The 13,770-nt window shown below is 49.1% G+C and overlaps 1 protein-coding gene across 2 annotated transcripts in view; it reads left to right on the plus strand.

The window, feature by feature from the left end:
• Positions 1-13,770, plus strand: part of adgrd1 (adhesion G protein-coupled receptor D1) — an 850,441-nt gene that overhangs the window by 392,531 nt on the left and 444,140 nt on the right. The gene's annotated exons all lie outside the window — the stretch shown is intronic.

The following is a 13,770-nucleotide window of genomic DNA, read 5'->3' on the forward strand; positions in this document are numbered from 1 at the left end:
GTCCAAAATTGCCTTTAGTGTTGGGTGGGGTTGCTGGGTTGTGGGGATAGGGTGGAGGTGTTGACATTGGGTAGGGTGCTCTTTCCAAGAGCCGGTGCAGACTCGATGGGCCGAATGGCCTCCTTCTGCACTATGATAATCTATGATTAATCTAGGATAAAGGTTTGGCACAACATTGTGGGCCGAAGGGCCTGTTCTGTGCTGTATTTTTCTATGTTCTAAGATAACATTTATTTACACTGCTTAATTAAGTTGGACCACTTACTCCTATAGTCAACAATAGTCTAGTAATCTACAATCTGCGCTCAACTAACACCATCTCGACAGTTTGTCTCTCACTGTACTCTCCTCTCTATCACTGCTTTCTCGGGCTCCCCTCCAGTTGTCTCCCAGATGTCTGTGTGCCAGTGCTTTATATGGTTCTGCATCTAGCTCCATCTAGGGATTAGTTATGATATGACATTAACCCTTTGTATTCTGAACATTCCCATAATGTTACACACACATTCCCCGCTGAGGCTCGATACCTAACCAGAGCCATGTTAGGTAGCGTTGTGTTCCTCGACACTCTGAGTGCTGGGATACACACGGCTAAACGCGCTCGGTATGGGTCACAGTTCCCATTTAGTTAAATCGTGCACCTTGTCATTCCAACAGAAAACTCGAGCTAGATAATTTTGTTCATCACAGTTTCTAGTGCCATTTGATGCAAATATTTTTGCACTTTAAGTCCATCAAGAAAATTTGTTTTATCTAAATATATATATTATAAAGAATGTGAATAAAGGACACTTAGAAAATATCAACAGAAATGGACAAAGTCAACATGGATTTATGAAAGGGAATATGTTTAACTAAACCACTGGAGCTTTGTGAGGATGGAACTAGCAGAGTAGATAAGGGTGAACCAGTGGATGTGGTGTATTTAGATTTTCAGAAAGCTTTTGATTCAGTCCCACATAAGAGGTTAGTGTGAAAAGTAAAAATACATGGGATTGTGGGTAATATCGATACAGAGATACATAGAAGATAGGAGCAGGAGGAGGCCTTTTGGCTCTTCGAGCCTGCTCCGCCATTCATCACGATCATGGCTGATCATCCAACTCAATAGCCTAATCCTGCTTTCTCCCAATAGCCTTTGATCCCATTCTCCCCAAGTGCTATATCCAGCCGCCTCTTGAATATATTCAAAGTTTTAGCATCAGCTACTTCCTGTGGTAATGAATTCCACAGGCTCACCACTCTTTGTGTGAAGAATTGTCTCCTTATCCATGTCTGAAATGGTTTACCCTGAATCCTCAGGCTGTGACCCCTGGTTCTGGACACACCCATCATTGGTAACATCTTCTCTGCATCTACCCTGTCCAGTCCTGTTAGAATTTTATACGTCTCTATGAGATCCCCCCTCATTCTTCTGAACTCCAGCGAGAACATTCCCAACCTAGTCAATCTCTCGTATGACAGTCCCACCATCCCTGGAATCAGTCTGGTAAACCTTCGCTGCTCTCCCTCGAGAGCAAGAACATCCTTCCTCAGAGAAGGAGACCAAAACTGCCCACAATACTCCAGGTGTGGCCTCACCAAGGCCCTGTATAATTGCAGCAACACATCCCTGCTTCTGTACTCGAATCCTCTCGCAATGAAGGCCAACATACCATTAGCCTTCTTTACCACCTGCTGCACCTGCATGCTTACCTTCAGCGACTGGTGCACAAGGACACCCAGGTCCCGCTGCACACTCCCCTCTCCCAATTTACAACCATTCAGGTAGTAATCTGCCTTCCTGTATTTGCTTCCAAAATGAATAACCTCACACTTATCCCAATTATACTGCATCTGCATTTTTGGCATGGATTGAGGATTGGTTCGCGGACAGCAGAGGGGAGGAATAAATGTTTTTTTTTTCAAAGTGTCAGGCGGTGGTTTGTGGGGTTCCACGGGTCACAGAGCTTGAGTCCCAGCTATTCACAACATATATGGAAACATAGGAAAAGAACATAGGAGCCGGAGCAGGCCATTCAGCCCATCGAGCCTGCTCTGCCATTCAATACGATCATGGCCGATTGGCTACTTTGATGCCTTTTACACCGAACTATCCCCATAACCCTTTACGTTATTGTAAATCAGAAGTTTATCAATCTCTGCTTTAAACATGCCAATGACTGAGCTTCCACAGCCCTCTGGGATAGAGAATTCCAAAGATTCACAACTCCCTGTGAAAAGAAATTTCTCCTCATCTCGGTCCCAATTGGCATCCCCCCCTTTTTAAAAAAAATTATGCCCTCTGGTTCTAGACTCCTCAATGATTTGGATGAGGGAACCAAATTTCCCAGTTTGCTGACATCACAAAACTAGGTGTGAATGTGGGTGGTGAGGAGGCTGTGACGAGGCTTCAAGGTGGTTTCGACAAGTTGTGTGAGTGGACAAATACACGGCAGATGCAGTATAACGTGGATACGTGTGATGTTATCCACTTCGGACAGAGAAACAGAATGGCAGAGTATTGTTTATGTGGTGATAGATTGGGAAATGTTGATGTACACAGGGGCCTGGGTGTCCTTGGGCACCAGTCACTGAAACCAAGCAGACAGGCGCAGCAAGCAGTTCGCAAGGCAAATTATATGGTGGCCTTCATTGCAAGAAGTTTGAGCAAGGATGCCTTAGTGGGTTTGATTCCCCGCTGGGTCACTGTCTGTGCGGAGTCTGCACGTTCTCCCCGTGTCTGCGTGGGTTTCCTCCGGGCGCTCCGGTTTTCTCCCACAAGTCCCGAAAGACAAGCTGTTAGGTAATTTGGACATTCTGAATTCCCTCTCTGTGTACCCGAACAGGCGCCGGAATGTGGCGACTAGGGGCTTTTGACAGTAACTTCATTGTCACAGTACTTGTAACAATAAAGATTATTAAAATCATTATTATTATTACTGCAGCTGTACAGGACCTTAGTGAGACACACGTGGAGTATTGTGTCCAGTTTTGGTCTCCTTATCTAAGACAGGGCATACTTGTCACAGAGGGAGTGCTGTGAATGTTCACCCGACTGATTGCTGTGATGGCAGGATTGACGCATGAGGAGAGATTGGGTCGACTGGGCCTGGATTCACTGGAGTTCAGAGAGGGGGTCTAATTGGAAATGTGTAATATTCTGACAGGGATGGACAGGCTGGATGCAGGAATGTTGTTTCCGCTGCTGCAGGAGGGTCTAGAACAAGGGGGTGGGGGGGGGGGGGGCCTCCGTTGTGGCCTGGCCCGCGATCGGGGCCCACCAATCGGTGGGCCGGCCTCTCGAAATGGGGGCCTCCTTTCTTCCGCGCCGGCCCCTGTAGCCCTGCGCCATGTTGCATCGGGGCCAGCGCGGAGAAGGGAGACACTGTGCAGGCTCGCGTTGGCGCCGGTGCCACTGTGCACGCGCGGATCCCGCGGCGCCCAGTTGACGCCGGGATCGGCAGCTGGAGAGGCGTGGGTCGCTCCAGCGCCGTGCTGGCCCCCAGTAGGGGCCAGAATTGCTGCTCCTGAGGCCGTGTCCGACGGCGTCAACACTTAGCCTGAGGATCAGAGAATCGCTCCCCAGGTCACAGCGCTGTTCGGGATGGCGTCCCAGGGATGGAGTCCCAGGATTCTGACCCAGGGACAGTGAGTGAAGAGTGAGATATTTCCAAGTCAGGATAGCCTGTGGTCTGGGAGGGAACTTGCAAGTGGTGGTGATCCCTCGCGTCTGTCGGTGTTGATGACACTGCGTTAGATGGGAGAATGATGGAAATTGGAATGGATAATGACTGGAATCATATGGGGACCAGCCCAATGCTATGTTGGGGAATCCAAACTCTCTGTGGAAGGACTGGATGGGCTGAATGGACTCCTTAAATGACTCTCCCTTTTGGTGTGTGATCCCAGTCCAGGTTGTGTGCGATACCACCAGATTTGTACATTCACCAGTAGCGGTTCTTTTGATATCTCCTTCTGGCAAAGCGTCCACCTCAAATTAATTCCCTCTGTGATGCCCAACCGACTATTAAACTGTAATCCTGATTGTGGTGAGGGATTCTTGTGGGAAATGTGGTTTTTGAGTTTGGACTGGAGAGCCAGAACCACCAAACATTAGCTTTTAGTTAGTTAGCCAGCTCGCTGCCAGCGAGAGAAAGGGAGAATATTTCCATCCACTCTGACCCCGACCCAACTAAAGCATCCCCACGGTTTCTTTTTGGGCTGTGTGTGGGAGAACTACAGAGCGAACTACCCTGACCCCCTGACAGTGTGAGGTTCCCGAGGAGGTTGTCAGCCTTGATTCAATTCGGCGGGTCAGCAGGGAAGAGTGCCGGAGGAGGTGCCTGTTTCCGAGCAGCAAGAGCTCAGCGTGGAGGGCGGCTTTCTCCTGTGGGGATGCCGGGTTCTGGTCCCGAGCCAAGGCAGGAAGTCTATGTTGTGGGACCTGCACACTGGGAGACCCGGGAACGTCCAAGGTGATGATGTGCGCCGGGCGCTACGTTTGGTGGCCAGGACGTGAGAGCAACACCGAGCGGCTGGTGGAGCAAACCACCGCATGTCAGGAGCATCAGGTGCCCACCAGCAGCCCCCCTTCCCCCCGGGAGTGGCCAGCCCGACCCTGGGCACAGTTGCTTTCGTTCAGTCCCCCTGGCACTCCTGGAGGTGCCGGTGACGGATAGCGGCACCTCGTTTACTGGCGAGGAAGTTGAACGGGGGTAAGGCACATTCAGACCCACCCCATTCTGCCCCTCTGCAAATGGCCCATCTGAACAGGCGGTACAGATGTTTAACAGGGGCATGAAGAAGCCGGCCACGGGATCCATGGAGACAAAGTTAGCGCGGTTCCCATTCAGCTAATCGTACCGCACCTCACATAACGGCAGCGAAACTACTGATGGACCGAAGGTTGAGGAACCCCCTCCCCCCAGCCCTCCGCCCCAGGTTGTAGACTCAGGGTCAGACATGGAAACACAACCGTCCATCGTCACGGACCACAGTTTCACCAGGGAGCGGCCACCGGCAACATCCCCCAGATGTTCGGCGCGGAAACGGCGCCTCCAGATGTGTTGCACCTCCCCCTTGATCCAGCCCCGCAACCGCTGGAAAAGCAACCGTGGGTGATGCGACGAAGGAGGCCGCCTCCACCCACTACGACAGAGGGGCTTCGGGGCGGGAGGGATGTTACAACGCCCGTGAGACCCACGGGAACGACCCGACCCAATGGGGATGGTGGAGGCTCACAAACTGGGACCCGTTAATATCCATTATAGAAGACGGCCAGGAAGGGAATCGGCATCCTCGGATCGTCGTCCCGGCTAGGACTGGATGTATCCCGCTGCTTTGCGACATTCCTTTGGAATAAACCTTTCCATTTGAAACCTTTCTCGGGACTCCTGGGATTATAATACCTCCCTAAACCTCTCCACCTCCCTCTCGCCCTCCCTCCTTTAACACACTCCTTAAAAACTCATCTCTTTGACCAAACCTGTGGTCACCTGACCTAATATGAGGGGCAAGCAGTGTCGCAGTGGTCTTGTCGTCGGACTGGTAATCCGGCCACCCCGGGGCAGCACCTGGGGTCTCGGGTTCAAGTCCCACCACGGCAGACGGGTGAAATTTGAATTCCATAGAAACCCAGGATCAAAAGTCGAATGCCGACAATGAAACCATTTTGGTTCAGTGATGTCCTTTAGGGAAGGAAGTCTGCCGTCCTTACCCGGGCTAAATCGCTGGCTTTGAAAGCAGACCAAGGCAGGCCAGCAGCACGGTTCAATTCCCGTAACAGCCTCCCCGAACAGGCGCCGGAAATGTGGCGACTAGGGGCTTTTCACAGTAACTTCATTTGAAGCCTACTTGTGACAATAAGCGATTTTCATTTCATTTCATTTCATGTGACTCCAAACCCACAGCAGTGTGGTTGTCCCTCCATCGTCCTCTGAAATGGTGGGCAGTTAGGGATGGGTAATAAATGCCCAAACTGGCGACACCCACATCCCATAAATTAATTTTTTTTAAAATCCCCCATGTGGCTGGGTGACAAGTTCTGTTTAATGATCGTTCCTGTGAAGTAGTTTCGGATGTTTTTCTACAATGAGGTTCCGACAGAAATGAAGGCCTTGCTAGCAATGCAGCAGGACTAAGTTGTGGATTGTGGACTTCCCCCCCATTGTCACTGATGTGAAAAGAGTATTCTTTGCGGGACTTAGTAACGGACCCAACAACAGCAGGCTGTGGCTGGTAATTGCTAAAATATTGCTGTGGTCTGTCAGGAGAGATATTCTAGTTGCTTCGTCAAATCTGCCTGTGAAAGATCTAGGCTTGCAGGGTGGATTCTGGAAAGTTCCAATCATTTCTCAGTGAAGTCATTGGATTCCGGGGTTTCATGTGGCGAAGTAGTCAGAGGGAAGCAGTCAGTGAGTTCAAGCCAATCACATCATCACCACAGTGTCATTTCCAGCTCTCCTCAACCCAATAATAATAACCTTTAATTGTCACAAGTATGAAGTTACTGTGAAAAGCCCCTAGTCGCCACATTCCGGCACCTGTTCCGGTAAGCTGGTACGGGAATTGAACCCGCGCTGCTGGCCTTGTTCTGCATCACAAACCAGCTGTCTAGCCCACTGAGCCAAACCGGCCCAGCCCAGCCTGCCGACATTAACTCGTTCTCCTGTTTTGAGTCAAATCTTTTCACTGAATTTGATTTGCCTCAAAAAATTAACAATGGCTGTAAAATATTGAAATGAGTTTCTAAAGCCCCCAGTGTTCCTCTTGTAACACGTCACACCTGCCTGCTCCGATTCTGAGACTGGGATGTGTATTTACAACTGCGGTGAGTAACTCACCTGCTGACCCCTTCCCAAAGCCTGTCCACCATCTACAGGACACCAGTCAGGAGTGTGATGGAATACTCTCCACTTGCCAGGATAGGTGCAGCTCCGACAACACTCAAGAAGCTCGACACCATCCAGGACAAAGCAATCAATTTGACTGGCACCCCATTCACCCCCTTCAACATCCACTCCCTCCACCCGCAATGTTCAGCAGCAGGCGTGTACACTCTCTACAATACACCTTGCAGCATCTAGCAACCCTCCTTCGTCAGCACCTTCCAAACCCACGACCTCTACCATCGGGAAGGATAGGTAGACGTCACCACCTGCAAGTTCCCCTCTCAGCCACTCACCACCTTGATTACAGCTCTGTTCCTTCACCGTCGCTGGGTCAAAATGCTGGAACTCCCTCCCTAACAGCGTTGTGGGTGTACCTACACTACATGGACTGCGGCAGCTCAAGAAGGCAGCTCACTCCCACATTCCTGAATGCAACTGGGGCTAAGCAATAAAGTCTGGCCCAGCCAGCGACACTTACATCTTGAGAGTGAATATAAAAATAGTTAATTAGCAGTGCATGGTGTACTGCTGATTAATGTTTGGCAGTGGAGCGGGAGATTCCTGGGCAATGGACCAGTAAAGCTCAGGATGATGTGACCTACCTTTGATAGGCAGCTTTACAATCATCAGATCGGCTGGGCTATAAAGGTTTTATTAGAAGCATAAAATAACTGACATGGAGAACAGTAAAATGCAATAAAAGAGAGTCAAATCATTCGTCCTCCCTTCCTGTAAATGTAAATGGCAACCACCAATAAATCATCGATTCCAAAATCGGCTGTGGCAAGCCTGAAATTTAGTGGGTGTATTTTTAATCAGATGGTGTTGAAGGACAAGAATACATCCTTTCCCTCATTCATTCCTAACTCCAGTCAAGTGAGTCTGGACCCAAACGGAGCAGGGACGCAGGGCCAAGGATTAAACCTGCCTCTTATTTGAAGAGAATTGTAATGTCCCCAGTGCGACGAATCGCATTCCTTCAATCCCCAAAACATTGAGCGCTGCAATCTGATCTGTCTTGTCTGCTAAATATTTAGCCCCGCTCCTGCCTCTCCATCTGGAGTCTCTCAGTATTTACCGAATACTCACAGAACTTGCTACATCCAAGGACTGCCGGATTTGCCTTTTTATGCCTCGCTACATCTGGTGATCACAGGATGTCTATTAATAGCCAACGTACAAGTGCCAAGATCCCATCCAAGTGTAGCTGGCTCTCTCAGACACACACACACACACACAAAAGAAACCTCCGTATGTTTTGGATCTGGCTCTTACAGGTGTAAAACAAGAACTTATTTTTTTGTACATAGAATTATAAATAATGTACACCAGACCATTCAGTACAATCAATCTGCACTGGTGTTGTTGCCACACGCAAGTCTCATCCTATCCTCATCTCAGTGAATCTTTCTATCCCTGTGCTGAATGGTTACTGTGTTACTGTACCCTTATCATCATGTAAGGTGATGTCCCCTTTAAGACCGGGCTTGGAACCCTGGGGGACTCCGCCTCTGGCTCCGCCCACCAGGGAGTCGTATATAAGGGGCTGCTCTGTAGGCGGCACCCAGTTAGCACCCGTCTCAGCATCAGGCTAGTTCTCAGCTTATTAAAGCCTTCTTTACCGTTCTACTCTCTCGCGTCGTTATTGAGGGTACTCTACAATCCCCTTATCTCTCATGTACTCATCTAGTTTCCTTTTGAAGGATCCGTGCGTTTTGCCGCAGTCACTTTCCATGGTCACAGGCTCCACATTCTAACCACACTCTGGGGAAAGACATTACTGACTACCTGGTATTTAAGGTTTTGGTTTTGAATGCTCCCTCCAACATGCCCTCCTCATTTACCCGTCCAACCCATTCACCATTTTAAAGTCCTCAATAGAATCACTTCGAAGTCTTCTGTAGCCCAGAGATTAAAGCCCCAGCCTGTTCGTTCTTTGCCCAAAGCTGTGGGGCTGGACTGCCCCTCGGCGCGATCCCCCGCTTCATCGACAGCGCACTCACGCCCGCGGATCTCCTGACGGTGTGGGGGTGGCCACAATGGGAAACGCCAACCGTCCCCAGCCGGCGGAGGCGCGCAGCACCAGAAACCGCATATGGCGGGATGGAGGACCCTGCCCGCAATCTCTCAGTCCCGTGGTACAGGTCACTTTACCACCCGTGTTTTCAATTATGCCAGAGTGCAGTGGTTTATGTTATTAAATTTAAAATCTGCCAACTTGAGTTTGAGAACAGTTTGAGAATTTGAATATAATTTATAAGCAATCTGGAATAAGAAAGCTGCTCTTAGTAAGAGTGAACGAGGAACTGTCGGGCTTTCGTAGAAACCTAACTGGTTCCCTCATGTTCTTTACCCAGTCTGGTCTACGTGACTCCAGTCCTTACGTCAATTCGGTTTGATTCTTATCAAACCCAGAACAATCCTTAATTGGAACCGTAAGGCACATACTTGTGAGAATCCATCCTACATTTCTCTCATTACAACAGTAATTCTGCAAAAGGCACCTCATTGGTGGTAAAGCACTTTGAGACACCTGATGGTCATAAATGGTGCTATATGAATGCAAGTCTTTCTTTTGCAAGTTGTTGGTGCCGGTTCGATATTGGACAAGAGTCGGCGCACAGTGCTAATTAGCATCCGCGTGTTGCTTCGCTGCAGGGCGGTGGGATATGGAACACATTCTCTGGTCAGCATGCAGCAGCCCCCTGATCATGCAGACTGCCAAACAGGCGGAGAGGCTGACTGTGGAGGGAGGCAGATATTGAGAAACCGCTCAGTGCCTGCCTACAGACAGACATTTGAAAGACACCTGACACCAGCTTATTCACCAGCTCTCGTGATCGTCTAAAGGGGAAAGGTATCACTAATGCTCATGTTTTTGAACCAGACAGTGCAATGTTTGAACTGAGTCCCTGGATCTGATTTTTCTAGACGTGATTCATTTCGGGAGACTTTGCTGACCTGGCCAGTATGTGCTGTTCAGCCTTGGTTACCCCTGAGAAGGTGATGAGTGTCTTGTTGAACTGACACTATAAATATTTAGCTCGAGCTCTTTAAAAAGAAATTTGGTATCCTGGCTTTTATAAACAGAGGCGCAAAGTACAACAGCAAGGAAGCAAAGCTAAACATTTATAAATCACAGGTTAGGCCTCAAATGGAGGATTGTGTTCAATTCTGGGCACTGCGCAATGGTAAGGACGCTAAGGCCTTGGAGAGGGAGGAGAGGAGATTTTACTCGAATGGGACCAGGGATGAGGGGAGAAGGTATTTCGGTTTAGCGGAGAGAGTACACAGAACATACAGTGCAGAAGGAGGCCATTCGGCCCACCGAGTCTGCACCCACCCACCAAGAGTAGAGAGGTTGAGGATGTTCTCCTTCGAGCAGAGCGAGGTAAAAAGGAGATGTTGAAAATCACAAAGGGTTTCGATAGGGTAGATTCACTAGGTTGATCCCAGAGTTGAGGGGATTAGATTATGACGAGAGGTTGAGTAGACTGGGACTGTACTCATTGGAGTTTAGAAGGATGCGGGGGGATCTTATTGAAACATATAAAATGATGAAGGGAATAGATAGAATAGATGCGGGCAGGTTGTTTCCACTGGCGGGTGAAAGCAGAACTAGGGGGCATAGCCTCAAAATAAGGGGAAGTAGATTTAGGACGGAGTGTAGGAGGAACCTCTTCACCCAAAGGGTTGTGAATCTCTGGAATTCCTTGCCCAGTGAAGCAGTTGAGGCTCCTTCTTTAAACATTTTTAAGAAAAAGATAGATACCTTTCTAAAGAATAAAGGGATTTGGGGATATGGTGTACGGGCCGGAGAGTGGAGCTGAGTCCACAAAGATCAGCCATGATCTCATTGAATGGCGGAGCAGGCTCGAGGGGCCAGATGGCCTACTCCTGCTCCTAGTTCTTATGTTCTTATGTTCTTATGATGTGGAGAATGTGTCTCCATTTGTGGGCAGGCAGGGCAGCAACAGGAGGACTCAGATTTAAGATGATTGCAACATCATCCAGAGGAGTAATGGCTGGAAGACGCCCGGTCAGGTGTAGGTACAACCATGGTGCTGTTAACAAAGGAGTTTCAGGATTTCGACTCAACGCCGGTTGAAGACATTACGATATGATTTTCCCAATCAGAATGGCGTGTGACTTGGGAGTGGAACCAGGAGATGGCAGTGCTCCGATTTGTTGTATCATGCGGGGCATTGTGTATTATTCTGCCGCTAAAGTAGAGTGATGTTTAAAATGGCTGACCACTTTCTTGGCCATTAAATGTCATTTTTTATGTTCGAGGTTCATATTGAGGTCAACCAGAGGCCCAGTAGCTGTAAAGGTTATCGCTGAATCTGCCTCCACCACATCTCCCCTCTGGTTGTTAATGATCTTCAATCTGTCTCCCTCTGGTTACCATCTTCCTGCCAGAGGAAACTGACACCTTACTGACCCCATCACAATCCCGCGTGGGTGTGTACGTCTCTGTTAATGCCCCTGTAACCTTGGAAACCAAAGGAAAGTTATGGCACAGAAAGAGGCCACTCTCAGCCCCTCGTGTCTGCACCATTCTAACCCCACTTTCCAGCACCCAATCCCTGGCCTTGCAGGTCCCAGCACTTCAGCTGCAGAAGCCGGCACCTTTTCAATAGGTTGAGGGTGTCTGCCTCTAGCAGCAAAGCAGGTTAAGTGGGCTTGAGGGCCCCCCACACCACCCACCCACCCACGGGCAATGTTCCTCCACACACACGGGCATTACCCCCACACCACCCCAAGTGAGGGCACTCCGCTTTGGGTCTCCTCTTTTCAGGCCTTCCCACATCCCCTGATGGACTCCCCCCTTTCGGGCCCCCCACCCTTCATCCCGACCCCCCCCCCAAATCTTCCTATCATCCCTCATCTCTCCTTTAATGGGCATTATTTACCCCATCACAATCCCGCGTGGGTGTGTACGTCTCTGTTAATGCCCCTGTAACCTTGGTAACCTTGGTAAATCCCTTAGGCCCTGAGCCTTAGCAGTGCCACCCTGGCAGTGCTCCTGCCAGTCTGGCAGTGCCACCCAGGAAACTTGGCAGTAGCAGGGTGGCACCCTGCCCCATCCCTGACTCTGCAGGGCCCTCCAAAGGCCTGGGAGCTGCTCCACCTGTACAGAACAGTGCCCAACTGGGGTCTCCTTGGCGAGGCCGATAGATGCCAAGAGCTGGTTAGACCCTGCATCAGCACGGTTAACTATGCGAGACTGGGGCATTGTGGGTGGCGCCCATAAGACCATAAGACATAGAAGCAGAATTAGGCCACTCGGCCCATCGAGTCTGCTCCGCCATTCAATCATGGCTGATATTTTCTCATCCCCATTCTCCTCCCTTCTCCCCATAACCCCTGATCCCCTTATTAATCAAGAATCTATCTATCTCTGTCTTAAAGACACTCAGTGATTTGGCCTCCACAGCCTTCTGCGGCAAAGAGTTCCACAGATTCACCACCCTCTGGCTGAAGAAATTCCTCCTCATCTCTGTTTAGTCTGAGGCTGTGTCCTCTGGTTCTAGTTTTTCCTACAAGTGAAAACACCCTCTCCATGTCCACTCTATCCAGGCCTCGCAGTATCCTGTAAGTTTCAATAAGATCCCCCCTCACCCTTCTAAACTCCAACGAGTACAGACCCAGAGTCCTCAAACGTTCCTCATACGACAAGCTCTTCATTCCAGGGATCATTCTTGTGAACCGCCTCTGGACCCTTTCCAAGGCCAGCACATCCTTCCTTAGATACGGGGCCCAAAACTGCTCACAATATTCCGATACCCAGATCGTGATGTCTCCCGCAAGGCTTTGCTCCCATCGGAGATCCGTGGGGAGGCCTCTCCCGACATTTACTGGCCGCATCCCGTTCCCATTCCGGTAGATCGCGTCCTCTATGTCCGATGCTCGGGATCCAAGAAGCTCCTTAAGAAAGCTTGCCCTGAAATCTATAATATGGATGGAATCATGTTTGGAGTTCAGTTGAACTGACTGGCCTGGGATGCTTTCAAACAAAAGGCTACAGAGATTGGTTAAAAAGATTGAAAAAGTGAAAACAGTCCCAGCAAATACTGGAGGATCTCAAAGGGGTTAACTGACTGCTGAGAAAGATAATCAATGCTTTCTGTAGCATGTGTTATGGGCGAGGCGTTTTCAGAACCCCAAAATGTATCATGGAGTTCAACCAACCTCTCCCTTTAATGGATTTGTTGCTTTTCCGAGCACACGGCTTGTTCCCCAGGTGTGGGATTGCAATTATGGACACGTGGATTTTTAAACACAAAACACTGTTAATCCATGAACTCACCTTAACATCTTAAATAAACATTGGATCTCTTAAACACCCCTTACTTCAAAGATAACTCAGAAAATATTGCAACAGTAAATAATTCCTCAAAATGTTCCTTCAAACTTCCAAGAGACTTAACACCTTTAAACAAAATCACATCAGGTTAAAGGCTTTACTTTAAATCACCCAAATGATCCAGAGATAGTCTTTCATGGCAGAGATCCAGCTCACTGCAAAACACAGACATACACACAGCTCTTTCCCTCCAAACTGCAAAACTAAACTGCAAAACTGCAAAATGGCTGAACTGAGCTGAGCTTCACCCACTCTATGACATCACTGTTTTCTTAAAGGTGCATTGCTTAAACATCCAGTTCTTAAAGGTACCCTCACATGACACATGGAACATTTGGGCTTGGCGGATCTCTGTGTGGGTTGAGTGTCTCTCTGACAACAAATCACAGAAGGCCTTTAGAATGGTGTGGTGACGCAGAGGAAGGAACATCGCATTAGCAGAAGGCCATTCAGCCCCTCAAGTCTGTTCCGCCCGTCGATGAGATTATGGTTGATTCCTCTTTGCCTTGTGTTTACTGACCCTCGGAA

This window comes from Scyliorhinus torazame, chromosome 1, assembly GCF_047496885.1.
Source record: "Scyliorhinus torazame isolate Kashiwa2021f chromosome 1, sScyTor2.1, whole genome shotgun sequence".
NCBI classification, from domain to species: Eukaryota; Metazoa; Chordata; class Chondrichthyes; order Carcharhiniformes; family Scyliorhinidae; genus Scyliorhinus; species Scyliorhinus torazame.